Genomic DNA, 18912 nt, shown 5'->3' on the forward strand with positions numbered 1-18912 from the left:
GGACTCCGGGGTGGTCGTGTTGACAGGGAGGCCTACTCTAGCCCCATCAGCCAGTCGACGAGTATTGATTGAGTGCCACTGGGAGTTGAGCTTTGGGAAGAATAAAAGAATTCCAAAGCTTGCCTGGGCCCCGTCTTTGAAATGTTCATACTCTATCAAGGTGGAGGCACCCACTGAGCACACGTGTTGACACGTGACAGCACGTTACTAGGCTCTTACTCACAACATGGCGTATACATGTTGGTGTCCAGACAAGGGAGAACATCACGGTGGCAGATGTGTGGCCGGCCTGGAAAAGAATGTCTCACAGAGACCATGGGCCTCAGATTCTGGGCCAGCACCAGCAGGGTCCGAGCGCCTTCTCCTTGTAGGAGCTTGGGCAGGAAGAAAGGATCCATCCAGGGAGCACTCAGGAAAGGGGGGGCAGGTAAGCTCAGGATCAGAGAACAGGGTTGGATTCCTAGCTAAGGGAAATGGAGCAGATGAGCAGCCATAATGTGTGTGAAAGCATCTGGCTTAGTGTTTTTCATATAGAAATAATTCAGCAAAGGTTTCCTCATCTATCCCTAAGATCACAGAGAAGAGAGTCCCAAAGAAGACACCAAGCGAGGTTTTCGGAGGGGTGTGTGGAGTTATAACTGGGTGGGCGTGGAGGAGCCGGGCAGTTCCAGTGGACTGAGCCAGAGAGAGGGTGTACAGAGTCCTGGGGAAGAAAGCAGGCTCTGCCGGAGGTCGGTCTGCTGTCCCTTGGCCTGTGAGGGCTGCTTCTGGAGCACTGTCCAGTTGTTGATCCGATTAGGAGGGAAAATGTCAAACTAGAGCAAGTGGAGAGGAGGGGCTGCTAGCCTGTGAAATCTGGCCGTATTGATCCCGGAGAGGGAAAAAATTCGGTGGAGCGGGTTTGCCAGGCACGGCTTTGTGTATTTAAAGGACTGTCACATGATGTGGGTGTCAGGCTTACTCTGTGGCACTCCAGAAGGCAGCTCTGGGGCCAGTGGGGAACAGTGGCAGAGAGGCCGATGTTGATGGGTGGAACTTAAAATACTTTCCCAGCATTTGAGCTGTAAGGGACGTGAGGGAGGGAAGATGGGTGACCCTGTGAGATGGGTGGGAGCTCTTTCTGTGGGGCCGACAGGGTTTCCAGGTAAGCCGAGGGGCCACCACGCACGGACGCTGATAATAAAAATGAGGGCTACCACTCCACGGACTCTTGTGTACCATGCAGTACTACTGAGCACGTTACTGGTAGGGACTCACTCGCTCCTCACAGGAACACCGGGAAGGGGTATGAATAGCTTGTTAGCCCTACTTTACAGGGGAGAAAGTTTAGGCAGAGAGACAGTCACCAGCCAGGGTCCCCCACCTTGGCCTTGAACCCAAGGCCAGTCTTGTTATTGGTGAAAGGTGAGGTCAGATGACCTTGAGGGCACCTTATGTCACCAGGAATCTAAAGGCTTTATCTGGAGGGTCATGCCAGACCATTTGCGTGGGGCTGGGGGACTCTGTTGGGTCTGGGACAGGAATGGTGGTTACTGCTCTCAGGTGACTTCACGAGGCGTGCATTTGCCTGACTGCAAGGTCAATGCCGGGGGGGGGGGTGGTCGTGGGGGCTCTGTGAGGGGCGTTCCGTTGGCTGTTAGGCTCCTGTCTGGTGTCCCCCACAGCCCTCTAGTGACTCCGGGTTCTCAGAAGCACTAGTGGCACCCTTTTTATGTCACCCTATGCAGAAGCTTCTCGATGGTGCTGTCAGCACAACTAACCTGCTGGTCCGCCCCCACCGCCCAGCTCTGCCTCCCCAGAAAGGCGTGGGGTGATGCTTAACGTGCTGTGGGCTGGAGGGGCGGCAAGACGCGAGCCTCCTCATTTGGGGGGGCCCAGGGTGGGATTGAGGAGCCAGTTGTCCTCCTGATGCCCTGCTTTTGCAGATTACCAGTGTCTGGTGATCTGGGAAATCCCCTACCGGCAAAGGTAGAGTTCCACAAAATGTGCCTAGCGCTGTGCCTGATGCACACACAGGAGGCCCCAAGGAACTTTCTGCGAGAAAGAGATGGTCTCTTCTTGTTGTACGACAAGCCTGCTTTTTCAGTACTCACCCAGCCCCTGAAGGTTTTGAAGTTTGTCAGAGGGAGGGTGTCGATGAGGTGGGGTGCTCCACTCACCCCAAATTACATGGCATTGGGGGAAACCTCCTAATGTGATCTTCTGTTTTTTAAGGCAGAGCTGTTATCGCTGCTCTGCTTTGGGGGAAAGAACATTGACCTCAGAGGCCTGCCCCAGATCCTAACCTGAGAGTAACTGCTGCCCACTGGTCCCAGAGGGCTTCAGAAAGCAGAACCCTCTCGAAGAACGTTGCTCCAGCACTCTCCCTCCGTCAATAAGACAATCACAGGACTGTCTCTCAGCCCCAAAGATTCTGGTCAACAAACCTTCCCCGCTCATGAGCTCTCTATAGGCAGAGATTGTATTCATTCACACCATCAAAGATTTTTGGAACCTGACTTTTGGTGAGGTTTCATATTATGAAAACAATATTCTGAAATTGAAAGTCGTGTTATGAAAATGCATCCCAAAGATCGCGCCCAAATATGACATTAACGATTATGTCGTAGACTGCCCCCGGCCCCCCTCCCACCCACCTCAGCCCTGGAGGCCTTGTCCCTGCTCCAGCTCCTGGCAAGGTTGGCACTTTGCGGAAAGCCCAGACTTGCACGCTGGCATGCATGATGGCCCCGGTGTCTTTCCTCTTCCTTTTTGGGCTGCGGATATGGGCACGGGCATGCCCCTGTGTGGGGGAGAATGCAGTATGGAAATTACAGCTCAAGTCAGAGTTGTTTGGGGAACCCCCTGTCCTACTGGGGTCTGTGACTCCTGCTGTCTAGATCTGACTCAGCTAAGCAAGGCGATAGTTTGTTCTGGAGCAGGACAGAAACTTCATTTTTGAGTGACGTGGCACTAAGCTTGTGTGTTCACACAAAGGTCAGTACAGCTCCGTGACTCATCAGCTGTCCAGGATCTGCACGCCCTAGAGACATCTCCTCCTGCCGGGAGCTTCCCTCCTGCATCAAGACAAAGAACCCCAAGAGCAGCAGGAACATCTAAGGGTCTCAGCCTGTGCCGGAGGGCACCTGGGCAAGACCTCTTAGACCACCCGCACCCGGGCATGCCTGGCCTGGCCTGGGTTACAGGCCGCACGTCCCATCCGTACAGGGATGGGGTAGGGCTCCCTTCAGCCCAACTCACGTGGCCCAGCCACACTCCATTTCTCTGGAAATTATTTCCATCCGTTGACAGGGCCAGGATTTCAAGAGCAGCCAGCCAAGAGGCGCATTGGGTTACTCCCTGAGTCCCAAGCAGACTTTGTCCCCTGCATTTCAGGCGGCACTGGAAGCCCCTGGTCCAGGGGTTTCCAGGGCCTTCGGTTAGTGGAGTAACTGGTTCACTCATCCTCGGTGCATTGTCAGAATAATAGGTGCCGGTGCCGCCGTCAGCCTAGGTTTTGCATGAAGCTGAGCCGTGAGCCCTCTGGCCGCAGCTTAGATTTCATGGTCGGTGGCCTAGGACAAGATAGACATTTTAGCCTCTTTCACTTTACCAGGAGGTGATGGGAGCCAGCTTGGGCAGGACACTTTGGAGCCTGGACTTTTGGCCCAAGAGGCAGACTGAGTCAGTGTGCCCAGGAGAAAGCATCTACTTACAAACAGGGCATCTTGGTCCCAGTATCTGCCATCCCAGGCCTGCCCATCCCCCCCAGCAAACAAACACACCCTGTCACTCTGTTTTCCTTGGGCGTATTCCATGAGGGAGTCTCTTTTGGTGCTGGGGCTCACTTCCATTTGTGATGTGAATTCAGGACCTGCCTTGGCCTTCACTCGTCTTCCCTCACCCCGCAGCCGTCGGAGTCCCGTGCTCTCAGCGCTGGCATCGGCCAGGCCACTTACGGTCTGCTGCTGCCTGGCTGCAGCTCCCCGTCTGTGGCGACATTCTGGGTCTGCATCTGCATCTCACCTCTGCCAGGACCTACCCTCCAGCACAGGCTGTCCCCAGCCCTTGTCTCGGATTTGCACTTGGCACGTGGTACCGCATTGTGTCCTTGGGGTGTTTGTTGTCACTGCTGGGCCGTGTTTTACTTTCACTCAGCCACCTGGGTAGAAGTGCCCTAGTCCCTTGGGTTGGGGATATGAGGGGAACGACTCCTCAGTGGCTCCGGGGCGGCGTTGGGGGGGGATGCTAGGAGACTGACAAGATGCAGTCTTCAGGCTGACCGCATCATGGTCATCATTATTGATTGAAGCTATTGGCAGCACTGTTCCTCCTGGAATCTTCCCCCATCAGACTTCTAATCTGTGAGCACCATGTCTGACACCCACCCCCAGCCCAGCATCTACTCAGACTTTGTCTAATCATATAATATTTGCAGATCCTGTGTTTTTGTTTCTTCTTAAAGTATCCCGAGATTAGAAATTATCTTACCAAGAATTTAACCGGTATAGCACTTTGGCTTTTACTTGGCATATCTCTCTAACCTTTTTTCTTCAAGCCCTTCCTCTGCCTCGGACCCACCACCTGAACACACTTGATCTTATCTGCTACTTTGTCTTATCACCGTGAAGCTAGGCTGGCTGTGCCTGGTTACTGTTTGGATGGAAGACCGGGAATGCCAAGGTGTTAGTAGGCCTTTCCTTCCAGTGCCCGATATGGTACCATGCCCCAAATCATCATTGACTGGCATCGTGGTTATTATCATCGTGGTACCTGGCACCAGTTGAGCATTTATTTTGGTGTTTTTTTACTGAATTTTAAAAATCGTTATTGAAGTCTAACTGACGTACAATGTTACATTAGTTTCAGGTGGACAGCACATTGATTCAACAGTTCTCTACATCACTCGGTGCTCACCACCTTCAATATAGTCACCATCTGTCACCATGTTATTACAATATTATTGGCTGTCTTCCCTCTGCTGTACTTTTTGTCTCCATGACTTACTTATTTTACACCTGGAAATTTGTTCCTCTTCATCCCCTTTATCTATTTCACTTATCCTCCCACTCACCTCCCCTGTAGCAGCCACCAGGTTTTCCTCCACATTCAGGAGTCTGTTTTTTTCATTTCTTTGTTCGTTTATTTTGTTTTTTAGATTCCGAATCTTACAGAATTTGTGTTTCTCTGACTTATTTCACTTAGTACCCTCTAGATCCATCCGTGTTGTCACAAATGGCAAGAGCTCACTCTCTTTTATGGCTGAGTAATATTCCATTGTGTGTATATACGTATACCACATCTCCTTTATCCATTCATCTGTGGGTACACACTTTACATATCTTGACTATTGTAAATAATGCTCCAGTAAACATAGGGGTGCATGTATCTTTTCGAATTAGTGTTTCCATTTTCTTTGGGTAAATACCCAGTGGAATTACTGGATCATGTGGTATTTCTATTTTTAATTTTTTGAGGAACCTCCATACTGTTTTCCACAGTGGTTGCCCCAATTTACATTCCCACCAGAAGTGAATAAGGGTTCCCTTTCTTCTACCTCCTGGCCAACACTTGTTAATTCTTGTCTTTTTGACATTAGCCATTCTGACTGGTGTGAGATAGTATCTCATTGTGGTTTTGATTTGCATTTCCTTGATGGTTAGTGATAGTGAGCATCGTTTCATGTGTCTCTTGGCTATCTGTAAGTCTTTGGAAAAATGTCTATTCATGTGCTCTGCCCATATTTTAATTGGATTGTTTGGGGGTTTTTTGGTGTTGAGTTGTGTAAGTTCTTTATATATTTTATATATTAACTCCTTACTGGATATATCAATATCTTCTCCCATTGAGTAGGTTGCCTTTTTATATCTTCTCCCATTCAATAGGTTGCCTTTTTATTTTGTTGGTGGTTTCCTTTGCTGTGCAGAAGCTTTTCATTTTAGTGTAATCCCAGTAGTTTATTTTTGCTTGTTTCCCTGGCTTGCGGAGACATATCCCTAAACGTGTTGCTGAGGTTAAGAGATGACTGCCTATGTTTTCTTTTAGGAGTTTTATGATTTCAAGTCTGACATTTAGGTGTTCAATCCATTTTGAGTTTATTTTTGTGTATGGGGTGAATAGTAGTCCAATTTCATTCTTTTGCATGTAGCTGTCCAGTTTTCCAGGCACCATTTATTGATGAAAAGATTGACTTTTCCCCATTGTATCTTTTTGCCTCCTTTGTCATAGATGAATTGATCATATTTGCATGGGTTTGTTGCTAGGCTCTCGTCCTGTTGCATTGATCTGTGTATCTGTTTTGTGCCAGTACCATACTGTAGTTTTGATTACTATAGCTTTGGGTAGCATAACGTGAAATCTGGGATTATGGTATCTCCAGCTTCGTTCTTTTCAAGATTGCTTTGCCTATTCTAGCTCTTTTGTGGTTCCATAGAAATTTCAGGATTATTTGTTCTAGTTCTGTGAAAAATGTTCCTGGTATTTTTCTAAGGATTGCATTGAATCTGTAGATTGCTTTGGGTAGTATGGACATTCTAATGGTATTGGTTCTTCCAGCCCATGAGCATGGAATATCTTTCTATTTGTTTGTGTCATCTTCAGTTTCTTTCATCAGTGTCCTACAGTTTTAAGAGTGCAGGTCTTCTTTAACCTCCTTGGTTAAATTTATTCCTAGGTATTTTGTTCTGTTTGGTGCAATTGTAAATTTGATTGTTTTCTTGATTTCTCTTTCTGCTACTTCATTATTAGTGTACAGAAATGCAACAGATTTCTGTGCAATAATTTTGTATTCTGTAACTTTACTGAAATTCATTTATCAGTTCCGATAGTTTTTTTGGTGGAATCTTCAGGGTTTTCTGGACGGGTATTTACTTGTCGGGCATTGTGCAGGATGCTTCTGTATCTCATTATAGCCTTACCAAGAAAGCCCCTAGGAAGTATGGATGAAGCTGAAACTAGAAACTTAGAGGGGAGAAGTAAGTTGTTCAAGTCTACATAACAAGTAAAGAGGCTATACTAGAATTTAGATTCAAACCTGTCTCATTTTTTCGTCTGAGTTTTTAACCACTCTATGTGCTATCTTTGTTTAGTAGTATGTACTCACTTAATGTTTGTTGAGTGGCAAGATTGCTCCCAACAGTTTGACTGGTCTCCATCGTATCATTAACCATGATGAAGGCAGCACCCAACGTCTTTTTGAATACTTACAGTGGTAGGCCCTGTACTAAGTGACGTACGTCAGTTAATCTATTTAATCTGCACAGCGCAATGAGGAAGATTTTCCCCATTTTTCAGATTAAGAAATTGAGGCACAAGAAGGCTGAGTTAATTTGCCCAAAGTCACACAGCTAAGTAGTAGATAGGCAGGATTTGGATGCAAGTTATCTCTTGCACAGTATGAATCTGTTCTCTTGATCACTGTTAGTGTCTACAAAAAACAAGACTCTTTTTTTTTTCAAAGATTTTATTTATTTATTTGACAGAGAGTTACATAGCGTGAGAGGGAACACAAGCAGGGGGAGTGGGAGAGGGAGAAGCAGGCTTCCCGCCGAGCAAGGAGCCCGATGCGGGGCTCGATCCCAGGACCCTGGGATCACGACCTGAGCCGAAGGCAGACGCTTAACGACCGAGCCACCCAGGCACCCCCAAAAAACAAGACTCATTTTTACCACTGTCCCTTGCTTCTTCTTTGTCTTCTTTTCTTTGTCTATTCCTGATCCTTCTTTTCCTTCTGAGAGGTCCAGACTGGGGCGCTCCTCTCAGACTATGCCTGTCCACATTGAACTCACTTTGCAAGATTGGTTCCTCGATTTATATTTTCTTCAACTTTACTTGTTGGCAAATCCTCATGTTAAAATCACCCGACTAAGTTTAGTGCTCCATAATACAAGAATAGACCTACTTGTCTGTCTTATTTCTGACCAAAGGACTGGAACAGGGAGCCCAGAAACAGACCCGTACGTATCTGGACACCTGACCGATGACAGAAGAGGCTCTGCTGAGCAGTAGGACATGACAGTCATTTTAATAAACAGTGCTGGGACCGTTGGATATCCACAAGGAAAGAAATGAATCTCGACCCCACCTCACTTCATACACAAGAATAAACTCCAGAGAGATCATCCCTCTACATGTGTGGGTTAAGACAAAGTAAAACTCCATCTACAAGATAACTCAGAATATCTTCATAACCTTGAGGTAGCCATACATTTTTTAGGAAGACACAAAAAGCACTAGCTAAAAAGGGAAAGATTGATAAGCTGGATTACATGAAAATGAGAAACTTCTGATCATCAAAAGACATCACTGAAAGAGAAAAGACAAGCCGAGTGGAGAAGACACAGGCAGGACCTATAACTGGCAATTGGATTTGTACCCAGGATATGTAAAGACTCCAAGAAATCAACAAGAAAAAGAACCCCTGCCCTCAAAATGGGCAAAAGAACGTCCCATACATATAGGGTTGTGAGCCGTGTTGTTTGCTCTCCTGGTTCCAGGTTTCAGCCCGTTTGTCCCAGATCATTGGCACAACCTGGTGGCTGGCCTTGGGAACTCTTGAGTCCCATGGCTCTTGGTGACATTTCCCTTGTGTGGGGACTGCGGGCCCTTCCTTTCGCATATCCTGACGCATTCAGCTGTTCATTCTGCCACGAGTGCCTCCTTTCTCATGAAGACGTAATGCATAAGTCTCTTCCTCTTTTCCTTTGGGTTGTTAACTTTTGATCAGATATTTTAAGAATATTTCTCTCCAGCTTCTTCCTCCCCGCCACCCTCCCCACCTCTTTTTTCATTTCCCTTTTTTGTACCTCCTTGTTTTGCCCTAAAAACTTGTGATAAAAGTTATCCTGACGTATCTACGTGTTTGGGGGACGAGGCTTGTTCTGTGGGCTCCAGAGGCAGAGCAAAGACGAAGGCTAGTAGTTAGTTACCAGAGAGAGATTTCATCTCCGTTATATTCCGTTGTCGGAGTCCTCCAAAGCTGGGATGGGAGTTATTGAACCAAGGTGAGGCTGGACAATGCCTTGGTCATGGTGTTGTTTTTTGAGGGCTCTGTGCCTGGGTGGGCAGCTGGATTGTCCCTTCCAATTTTCCCAGCAAAGCCCTGACAGACTCTTCGATGACGTGCAGAGTAGCAACTCCTAACTGAGAGAGAGGGCCAGGATATTGGAATGACTCTCTTGTCTTTCTGGTGGATCAGGGTAAGGCACAAATACAAGTGCTTTAGGGGCACCTGGGGGGTTTAGTCTGTTCAGTGTCTGACTCTTGATTTCGGCTCAGGTCATGATCTCAGGGTTATCTCGCTTAAGAGTCTCTCCATCTCCTTCTGCCCCTCCCCCCCCAAATACCAGCTCTTTAATGGTATCATGTATATTTAAAAACAGTTCTAAAGCACCCTTCCATTCGTAGCCCTCCACATAGGGCTCATCGACAACCACTGACCCGAAGGCTGAGGTTCCTCTCAACTTTTCTCTCTGCTGTCCTTTTCCTCCAGTCGCGGCACCTGTGAGGTGAAGTTCTCTGCAGTTACGTTCTTCGTTCCTTTATCTTATTTAAATCCACGCTCTGGCTGAGCTTGCTCCGATCTTTTTCGTAGCAAACATATCACATTTTGGATACATTACCACAAAGAAAATAAATTGGAAGCTTTGCAGGTATGTTTTGACTTTTAAAAATTTTTGACGGTGTTTAAAACTTGGGAGTTTAATGAAAGTCTGGATTTCTGCCTTCGCCCGGAAAACCGGACGATGTGGGCTCCTGGTGGCCTCCATGGGCAGATGGCCTCAAGCAGGCAGGGCTGGGGTGGGCTGCCCGTGAGGAGTGATGTGCTCCTTCCACTTGGCGCACTCCCTCCCCAACCTGCTTCGCGCCTTTATTACCCGCCTAGACCCCAAAGGCATTGGGGTTTGTGACTTCCTGAAGTGGGTCAAGTGGGCTAGCCTGGGAACCCAACCAGTGTGTTTAATGTTATTTCAGTGGGAAAATGAATCCCAGCTTTTGAAGAGCAGATTTTCGGGGCACCTGGGTGGCTCAGTTGGTCAAGCGTCTGCCTTCGGCTCGGGTCATGATCTCAGGGTCCTGGGATCGAGCCCCATGTCTGGCTCTCTGCTCGGCGTGGAATCTGCTTCTCCCTCCTGCTTGTGATCTCTCTTGCTGTCTCTTGCTATCTCTCTCTCTCAAATAAGCACATAAAATCTTTAAAAAAATAAATAAATAGCAGATTTTTGAAATATCAAAAATACCGGTTTGGGAATGTTGATAGGGGCCCTCAACTAGTATGTGTGGGTCTTAGGGTGATGGCCTGTGTCTTCTCCTATGCTGTATGTTGGCTTAGCACCTAGAAGGTACCTGATAAGTGATTTATGTCATAGGGCCACTGGGTGCCTGTTGTCTGCTGCCTCCCAGGTGGTAAACCGAAACACTTTCACTGTGGTCCACCTGTCAATTAATCTAGAACACCTACTCTAGCCCCAGACGCTTGCATGGAGTTTGAGGTCAGCCCCCCGCACAGTTACCCTGTCCTGAGAAAAACAGTTTCTTTCCTGATGAAAGATCCAGTCCCCATAGAGTAGGCCCGAATGAGGAGAGGAGAGGACAGAGGCCTGCGCTAAGCCTGCTTTCCTGGCGGATGCCCACCGACCGGGAGTTTGTGGCGGTGACCGAGTGATTGCATTCCACACCCTGGACAAGGACTGGGTAAAAGTTCAGCTCCTTCCCTGTAAAGAAAATAATTCTTCATCTCTGGCATTTCGTAGTTTTGACCCAGATCAGTCAGAGGCCATAGAGAGCTCGTGTGGTCTATAGAGTGTGTGTGGCTTCCTGGGCCTGTCGCTGGGAGAAGCCGAAGGGAGCCGGGGACCTGCTGGGCTCGAGGTGAAGCCCTGCCTTTTCAAGTTTGCCGTGGCCCAGCCTCCCCAGGCCTCATGGGGTGGACGGAAGGAGCCAGCACCTTCTCCTCGCTCAGAAGTTATCTTTACCCCTGAAATCAAACACTGCATGCAGCGCCCTGTAAAACTTCCTTGTAGACTCGAGCTTGCTTGCTAAGTAAACATCCTCCCGTGTTTTTAGAACTGAATTCATTTCTGCTTCCTGGTCATCCCATTCGGGTTTTTCTGTTGTGGGCACAGCGCAGAACCAGGTTAGTAGAAGGAAGACCTAGAGTGGGGACAGAGGTGCCTAGAATGACTGTTTGAATCCTAGGAAAATTGTGAGAAGAATAACACGGGAAGAAAAAGCAAAGACTTAGAAGAAAAGCGAAACGAAACAAATCCTCCCCAAACATAGTGCTGTCATAACGCTGTTCAAGTCAGACTGGGGCCCGGCTGCGTCCCTGAAATGGGGCCCTTTCTCTGCACGGACTCAAGCTCCGTTGTGCCGTGGTTGGAGACCATGGCCGGCCTCTGTCGGTAAATTCCGTGGCTGCGTATGGCCCTCCTCTGACCCTCACTTGCTCCTTGCTCTCTCTCTCTCTCATGACTTATTTGCCTCTTCTCTCTCACTTCCACCCACCCATGACCTCTCCATCGCCATGGCAGTGAGCAGCCACGTCATTCACCAAGTTCATGGGGTGATGGGCCAACTCCTCGAGCCCTACTTCCCTCTGGTTCTCCCTCCTGAAGCAGGAGGCTCCCTGGCAGAGCTCAGAGCCCTTTGTTTATTTGATCCTGGGCTCTTGGATAAATCAGGAATGTCCTGACATGAACTTAGGCATGTTTTTCTTCCATGGAAAAGGGAACTACGGCAAACGGTATTTAAGTAGACAGAGGACCATTCCGAGGGACTTACTTTAGTGCGATCAAGGCCTCATTCCTTTGGTCATCAGACCAGTAGGTGACTTCTTTATTGGCATGCGCTTCCCTGGAGCCCAGAAGGTGTGAATTTGAAGCACTTTCCCCCTGCTGGGAGCCTGGCACAGATGCTCTGGGCTTCTTTTAAACCCGTGGAGTGCCACGGTCGTCTTCCAAGTGGTCTTCTTTCTGCGGGGTGGAACCTTGGCCCTGAGTAGTTGCCCGAAGAAGGCGGCTTGGGAAGCAGGGTGCAGGACAAGGTGGCCGCCTGGTCTCTCGTTCTCAAGTCCTCTTCCCAGAAGTTGCAAGGTTCTTGATGTGATATACCTTATGAGTCAGCTACCCCAGGACCTGAGTGTATCGCGTCTAGTTTCATGTGGTGCCGCTGGTCGTCATAAACCTTTGCTGGTCTGCATTGTTTGGACACAGTGGCGTGGGGACCCGAGACTCCCCGGGTCTTTCTGGGTATGCAGGGTCTAGCGAGTTGGCTTCTAAGCTGTTCCGGAAATATTTTGGCGTCTGGGGGCAGGAAAATGTTGGGAGCTATATCGTTAGCTGCAGCAGGGACCTGTCAGTATCCAAAAACAACCCCAGCCGGGCTTCAGAGGGCCCGTGGGAAAGCCCCGTCCCCGTGAGAGTTTCCAGGTGTGGGCAGGCCTGGCGCCACCATCACGGGGGCCGTGGTGGGGAGCTGGCTGATGCTCGTTTCGCCGGGCTGCCCACCGCGGGGAGAAGAACCCAGCCGTTGGCCACTCCAGGTCCAGGCTTGGCCGCTGCTCTGTTTTGCTGCTTTTCATGTTGTCAGAGGATCTTCTTGGGAACAAATGACTCAGCAACCTGAATCTCTGGGACTGAGTGGCCTAAGTGCCTTTTGAGAAGTGATCGGACGTTTCCACCGAGGCCCTAAAATCCTGAGCCCGGAACGAATCCAGATCCAGGCTGGTTTTATTCTGGATTCTTCAGGCTGCGGTTCAATTAGATTTCTCCAGCTCCCGCCCCGATAAAAGGACAGCATTCGCGGGGTAAGCAGGCAATGTTTTAATCACACTTTTGGTCCTTAGGAAATTCCAGGGAGAAAAAGGTCCTGGTGTGTGGCCAAAAAAAGCAGAAAACAACACAAGTCAGCCATGGCCATCATTCTGGACGTGTCCGTGGCAGAAAGAGTTAATAGGACTGTGTCAGGGTGAGGGCCATCTTACTCTCCTGTCTGGGAGAAGCTCATATGGTTCAAGAAAAGATGAGGCAACATTTAGTGTGGGACAACCCTGTCTGGGTTCCGGGCGCTGTCACTCAAAGAGTTAAGCTAGTTTGGTGGCTGGGAAGCCCTCGGGGAAGGCGTGAGCCTGCAGGGACCAGGCCCTCTCTGCCCCAGAGCAGTGAGGTATATGGGGTAAGAAAATGGGCTGAAAAGTGTGGCCAGGGAAGTGGAGTGTAGGCCCAACTTTTTTTTTTTTTTTGCCTTGTTTGACCAGCCTTGGCACTGCCCTCCGGCTCTCCAGGGGAAAAGCTGCAGTTCTGCTCTTGCAACACAAGGAGCAGACTGGAGAATTTAGATCTGCGTCACAGAGCTCAGAGAGAGAGAGGAGAGAGAGAGAGAGAGAGAGCGCTCCGTCGATAGGTCTGCTAGCAACAGCCGTGCTGCAGCAGAGAGAGAGAGAGAAATCAAGAAACAAGTCATAGCAACACCGGGCACCAGGTTCTGCCAGCTCACTTGCCAAGCGTTCAGAAATCTGTCAGGGGCTGGCGGCCTCTGGGTAGCCCGGGCTAAGGAGATGACACGCAAGGTGGCACGGGCGGTTCCCGCGGGGGGGAGGTGGGTGGTGGTGGGGGGCAGGGGTGGGAGCCAGAGGTTGCGGGGCGATGGTGGAAGGTTTAACGGGACCGATTTCTGGAACATTCGGGACTGCGGCACCCTACGGCCAGACCGAGATTTGGGTCTGCGCAAGCGACGATGGGTGGTCCGATGGGCTTCAGGACTTGATGGCGTAACCCCCTTCTTCCCCCACGTACGTATTTGTTGGGATCGGGGGCGATGTCTCTGCGTATGTGGGTGCTCTGTCTTTCTCACCTTCTTTCTCGCTTTTTGCTATTTTTTCTCTGAGAGAGGGTTTTTTGTTTTTGTTTTTTTTTTCCACTTTAATTTCTTTTCTCTTAGTGTCAGCTGCTCAAGCCTGACCGGGGTAGAGGAGAGAGGAGCAAGCTGTCCCTGGCGTCCCACCTGACCTCCCAGCCTTTGCCCCCATTTCCTTCTATTGGACAGACAGACAGACAGACTGGTTTTCCAGGTTGTTTGAGTGTCAGCGTCTGTCTGTCCGTCCATGCGATTCTTAGGTGGAAGGTAGGAGTGGGGAGGAGAGGTGCTGGGAGGAAAGTGAAAGGCACAGTTTTCCAGGGGTTGCCTGATTGAAATGTTCGGCCCCGGGCACCTGGGGTTGGTGGGGAGCAGGTGGGCAGGACGGGGCGTGGGTTGGGAGAAGTGGGGTAAAGCTGCTAGGTTTGTCACTGCGTAGTTGGGAAAAGTGGGGAATGGTGACGCAGTCACTGTTGCATCTTGTTAGGAGCTCCAGGGGGACAGGTAGTGAGGCTCCCGGCATCTGTAGGGCCAGCTGAGAGGGGTTAAGGATGAGCTGAGAAGGGAAGCGAGCATTTAGAGATTAAATGTCATCCTTTTGGCGTTGGAAAGTTGTTTACCTTGCGCTCTCTGTGTCTCCATGTTGGCACCCTTCCAGTTCACATGTGATGGCCTTCCTTGTACTGCTGCATCATTAACTAAGTGACTGAGCTGGCCTTCCATTGGCCAGGGGAGGGCTCTCACTCCAGACCTTTCTTCTGATTGGTGGGTGGGCCAATGGCAGGTGAAAACCTTTTTTTGATTGGCTGAGGGCAGGGTATCAAATCTGAATTTGCATTTCACTTGCTTAAAGGGGAGGGGGGGAGAAGCCCAGCAGCTTTCTAAAATCTGTTGAGGGGTGTGCGTATGCCCCTGTGTCCGTGCCTGCTTTTGACTGACCAGTTGAAGCCTCTTCCTATGCCTTTTTTATTTCATGCACTCTAAGGAAGAGGAGCTCAGGGTTCCCCAAACTTTTTTTTGAAGGAGGAAGGGCTGGAGAGATGGGTGCGCAGAGAGTCGACCAAACTGGAAGGAAATATTTGTCCTTTAGTTTGGTGTCGGAAAAGGGAGTTTTCAGTCTGCCACACCTCAGTGTTGCGGCAAAATAATTCTTGGCTCCCCTGGAAACGCACGGGCAAGGTAGGACAGAGGTGCTGCGGCTGACAACCACCACCACCATGGGCTTCCTGCTGCCTCTGGGCTACTCCCCGGGGGCCAGAGATTTGCATTGACGGGGCTGTCCAGGGCTGAGCCCAGTGTAGGAAGGACCTGCCTTCTGGAAGCTGCTGCTCCTTGGTGCTGGGAAAGGTGAGGACGGGAACTGACCCCAGGAGATTGCTCGGAAACTGCGTATTTGGTGGGATTTCCAGGAAAGCCACTGGGCCACGAGGGGTGTGGAGGTCCCAGGTTAGAAAGGTTTGTCATTCTGGGGAATGAGGAGAGTGAGAGCAAAACTAGGGCAGCAGGCTGTTCGCCTGTGGCTGGGGGAGGGAGACTTGGAAAAATCAGGGTCCTGGCTCCCCATCGGGTCCTTGTGGCAGGTCTCGTGTTTGTGGGGAGGGGGTTTCTGAGCCCTGCGCCTTGCGCAGTGGCCCCCACCCGTGACTGCGCATCCGGGAACGCAGTGCGCCCTGGGTCGCCGGCCTAGGACAGCACCGCCCTTCTTATTACATAACGGAGGCACGTCTGTGCCTTCTCGGCCCTTCTTTGCAACCCTGCCTCCTGGCTCCCCAGGGCCCACGGAGCTGGGGAGGGTCTGGTTGGGAGCAGTGGAAGACTTTGCTCCCTCGGAGGGTTAGCTCTTGTCCAGTCAGTGGTAGGAGCTAGGTTTGAACACAGAAATGGGCTGCTGTCCCCCTTGGGGTATGGAACGCAGAATGTCCTTCTGGATGCCCTGTGTCACCCATGGCCCCCAGGACTTCTTAGGGGCATGGGGTGATGCCCTTCTTTCCCTCTTACGCTATCTGGGTTTTGAGAGGAAGTTTCTGATGGGAAAGACGTGACAATTGTAAGAGTGAGGAAGGGTGGGGTGGGGGGCGCCCAGTTGGGAGGTGGTTGACAGTTCGTTCCCCCTGTCACTGGCTTCCCTTTCCTTGGGTGGGTTGATAATATTTTTGGACTCCCTTTTATCGTAAGGCTGCCATTTTGGAGGCATTTCTGCTGGTCTCTGACATGGTGGCGTTGGTTTTTCTGGTCCTGCTGTGCCAGTTCCGCAGAGTGGGCGGGGGGCGGGGGCTATGACGGAGGAGGGGAGGGGGGGGCAAAAGCGCAGCAGAGGCGGGTACAGTGGTGGCTGCCGCAGTGAAGGTGGCCCCAGGGGCAGGACCGCCCAGTCCCACCCTCGGACACAGCCTTGGGTGGGGGTTCCACCGCCTGGGGTGTGGGCTTGGCCAGAAGGTGGGCGTTGCTAACAGAAGGCCTGGGTCTCCCATGCCCTCCTCGGCTCGAGGCTTAAAGCAGTCCAGAGAAAAAGCTTGAGTTTTTCGAGGGGAGAGTGAAGGCAGAGACACGGCTGCTCATCTGAGATGTGTCGGACCTGTGGTTTGTGTTCCCCAAATAGGCTCTGTCTCCGGCAGTCTCTCTATGGGGCCGGGGGGGGGTGGGGTCCAAGGCAGATTTGTTCGATGGCCCTCCCTTTTTATTGTTTTTATTCTCTGCTCCTCGTCATGCCCCCTGCCAGTGCCATGGTTCCAGCTGTAGTCCTCCAGTGAGGCTCCCTGCTGCCCGTCCCTCTCCTCTCCAGGCCCTTCTGCGTGCAGCGGCCATCTTGTCTTTTCTTGCTTAGAGCTTTAAAATGGTTTCTCGTCGTTTCCAGAGTAAAATTCCTTCCCTTTAGCACAGTGCCGAAGACTGGCTATAACCAGCCTTAGCTCTCCTACTCAGTCTGACTTCTCTGCGTTTCCCCAGGTGGACCACGTATTCCAGCAAAACCAGGCAACTTACTTTTTTCTTGCTTTTCCGATCTCCCTGTTTGCACCACTGGTATTTTCCGTGACTCTTTGGCTGTACCGCACCCGCCTGCGGCAGCCCTCCCGTCCTCCGTGGGCCTCTGCGGATCCCCTTCGCGAGAAGCAATCCTCGTAACCGCCCCTTGCTCCCTCTGGCCAAGGTCTCATACACTTCCATCCTTCTCGGATGCTACTGTGGTCATCTTCTGGCTCTTTGTGTGTGTAAGTCTTAAGTCACCTATTAGATGGTGAGCTCCAAGAAGCCGGGGAACAAAAAAGGAAAACACTTACCTATTTGGTGCCTTCTGTTTACCAGGTACCACGTCAGGCTCTTTCTCGGAGCTTTTTTCATGTATTGCTTTACCGCAACGCTGCGAGGAGAATCCCATGGCTGGTAAGTGTTCTGCTCATGATTAGAACCCTTATTCTCCCAAAGCCTTTACATTTTTTTACCTGTCCGTTCTCAGTGTCTGCAAAATGCCTCTTACAAAGTAGACCCCCAAAACGTGTCTATTTAAGGAATTTTGTACATCCGTAATACTGTATGGGGGTTTGGGTGGCCGACCTTCCTGCGCCCGAGGTCCGGGTCTCTTAGTCATTCTGTGCTACCCTCCCTGTTACCTCATTAACTTTCTCCTCTTCCTTTGCGGTCAGGTTCACACAAGATGATCGCTTTTTTTTTAGTAGCTGCAATTGGTGGATTAACAAACCTCAGTCATCCTGGTCACCTTCCTCCTAGAGGAGGAGGTGGAGATGGGATGGTTGTAGCACCTTCAGAGCAGAATGAGCTCCAGAACCCAGAATCACTGGAGCTCATACACGACAGGGAGCAGAGCCTCCGTTTGCATCTTGACCTGCCTCGTCTTGCTGGGTGGTTTCTCTAAGGCTTCGTGATCTCAGTCAGTGACATGGAGCCACCGTAATCTACTACACAGAAATGTCTAATATATTGCCAAGCAGATAGGATCCCTGCAGAAAGTGAAGCACCTCCCTTTCCCCTGCCCAGCTGTCTTATCGGGGCCTTAAGAAGGGAACATAGCAGGTGGCTGGAGAAGGAATGGGGGGGGAAGGGAGCTTGCGTGCCTTCAGTGATATTGGAAGCAGAGGCAGAGGAGGAGGTAACCAGGCAGTACGCACCTGAAGCCTGCGAGGGGACGCCTTTCCCCCACCCGGAGTAAAGACCCCTTTAACGTCTGCGTCAGGGAAACGCCGTGGGAGCGGAGCCGTGAGGCCAGGGCAGGCGGTGGCAGGGTGAGGGTTAACCAGTGGTCCTTCCTGGGAGCCTTGTGATGCCAGCTTAGCTTCCCTTCTTTCTGAATGGCAGTGGTGGCCGCCTGCTTCCTGACGCCGTTGCATCCCGTGGGAGGGGAGTTGGGCACCCTGAAGCCCCTCGTCACCAGTTCTGGGCTGCAGAACAGAGAGTGACGACAGCCCATGAGTCGTCAGCCGACGGCAGTGGGGACCCTGGTGACGGCTGCTTTGTTGTTTTTTTCCTCTTTGGATGATGACTCAGTATGTCGGGAGCTGGGAGATGGAGCGCTCAGCCGAGTGGCCAGGACGTTCTGTCAACATGAAAGCAGCACAAACAGCTTGTCAGGGCTCGGAGCCGACCCTGGGGCTGGGGTCATTTTCAGGAAGGGCTTGGCAGAGAAGACCACTTCTGGGCAACGGGTGGGGGTGACACCAGCTATCCCAACGGGGCTCCGTGGACTCTTGAATTTTAGAAACCAAACAGAAAACGCAGCTGCTTGTGTTATTATTATTATGCGCTTGGCAAACAGAGCCACTTTTCAAGCTCCTCTCACCCGTCCCCAACAAGAGGCATCTTCTCGGGGCCAGAAAACCCTCTGGGATTTCTCACCGTGGCCTGTTGCCTTGGATGGGTGAGTCCCATGTCGGGTGGGGTGGGCCTGGCAGTCTTTGGTGAACCCTGGCATTCCGGGGCCCTGGGATTAAGTGCCCATCATGGGGATGTGGCATCTCAGGTGTCCTCTTCTGGCATGACATGAAAATGGTGCGTCCACCCCACCAGCCTCGAGCTGAAGGCCAGCTCTTGGGCAGCCTGCTTTAGCCTCCCCTTTCCTTATTGTCC

General features: G+C 50.8%; 2 long non-coding RNA genes across 4 annotated transcripts in view; one reads left to right on the plus strand and one right to left on the minus strand.

Annotated features, from left to right (window-relative positions):
* The window catches only part of LOC118537180 (uncharacterized), a 66425-nt gene that overhangs the window by 31013 nt on the left and 16500 nt on the right, over window positions 1–18912 (plus strand). For 2 of the 3 annotated variants that reach the window (XR_013449896.1, XR_013449898.1), the window contains exon 3: window positions 17137–17214. The exons of the other annotated variant lie outside the window; for it this stretch is intronic. This is a non-coding gene — a long non-coding RNA (uncharacterized LOC118537180). The remainder of the gene's footprint in view (window positions 1–17136; window positions 17215–18912) is intronic. 3 annotated transcript variants of the gene reach the window in all.
* LOC144382605 (uncharacterized) lies at window positions 2647–18024 on the minus strand. Its single transcript, XR_013449899.1, has 3 exons — window positions 17958–18024; window positions 17112–17191; window positions 2647–3554 (listed from the first exon to the last, which is right to left on the minus strand). It is a non-coding gene; the product is annotated as an uncharacterized LOC144382605 (long non-coding RNA).

This window comes from Halichoerus grypus, chromosome 7 (genome assembly GCF_964656455.1).
Source record: "Halichoerus grypus chromosome 7, mHalGry1.hap1.1, whole genome shotgun sequence".
Taxonomy (NCBI): Eukaryota; Metazoa; Chordata; class Mammalia; order Carnivora; family Phocidae; genus Halichoerus; species Halichoerus grypus.